Source organism: Bison bison, unplaced genomic scaffold (genome assembly GCF_000754665.1).
Source record: "Bison bison bison isolate TAMUID 2011002044 unplaced genomic scaffold, Bison_UMD1.0 scf7180017864107, whole genome shotgun sequence".
NCBI classification, from domain to species: domain Eukaryota; kingdom Metazoa; phylum Chordata; class Mammalia; order Artiodactyla; family Bovidae; genus Bison; species Bison bison.
Window position 1 is genome coordinate 476,975 of NW_011494679.1, and position 600 is coordinate 477,574.

At 38.2% G+C, this 600-nt stretch overlaps 1 protein-coding gene across 2 annotated transcripts in view; it reads left to right on the plus strand.

Moving 5' to 3' along the window:
* DYNC2H1 (dynein, cytoplasmic 2, heavy chain 1) overlaps positions 1 to 600 on the plus strand; it is a 394,047-nt gene that overhangs the window by 51,302 nt on the left and 342,145 nt on the right. The window lies entirely within an intron of this gene.

Here is a 600-nt window from a genome sequence, read left to right on the forward strand (position 1 = left end):
GCAATTGTGTGGTAGTTTGAGCATTCTTTGGCATTGCCTTTCTTTGGGATTGGAATGAAAACTGACCCTTTCCAGTCCTGTGGCCACTGCTGAGTTTTCCAACTTTGCTGGCATATTGAGTGCAGCACTTTCACATCATCATCTTTTAGGATCTGAAATAGCTTCAACTGGAATTCCATGACCTCCACTAGCTTTGTTCATAGTGAACCTACAGTACAGCTCAGGAAACTCCACTCAGTGCTCTGTTGTGACCTCAATGGGAAGGAAATCCAATAAAGCAGAGACATATGTATCCATATAGCTGATTTGCTTTGTTGTACAATAAAACTAACAACATTGTAAAGCAACTATAGTCCAATAAAAATGAATTAAAATATTAAATGTTCATGAAAATTTATATGTTTGGTCTGTTTAGGCAAATGCATCCATATATTAATTGCTTTCATAGATGATTGGAGGCTTTAGTACCATGCTTATTAAGTGACATTACACTAATTAGGTGAGGAATATCTTTCATTCTCTGTTGGCTCAAGCAGTAAAGAATCTGCGTGTCAATACTGGAGGTGCAGGTTCAATCCCTTGGTCAAGAAGATCACCTCG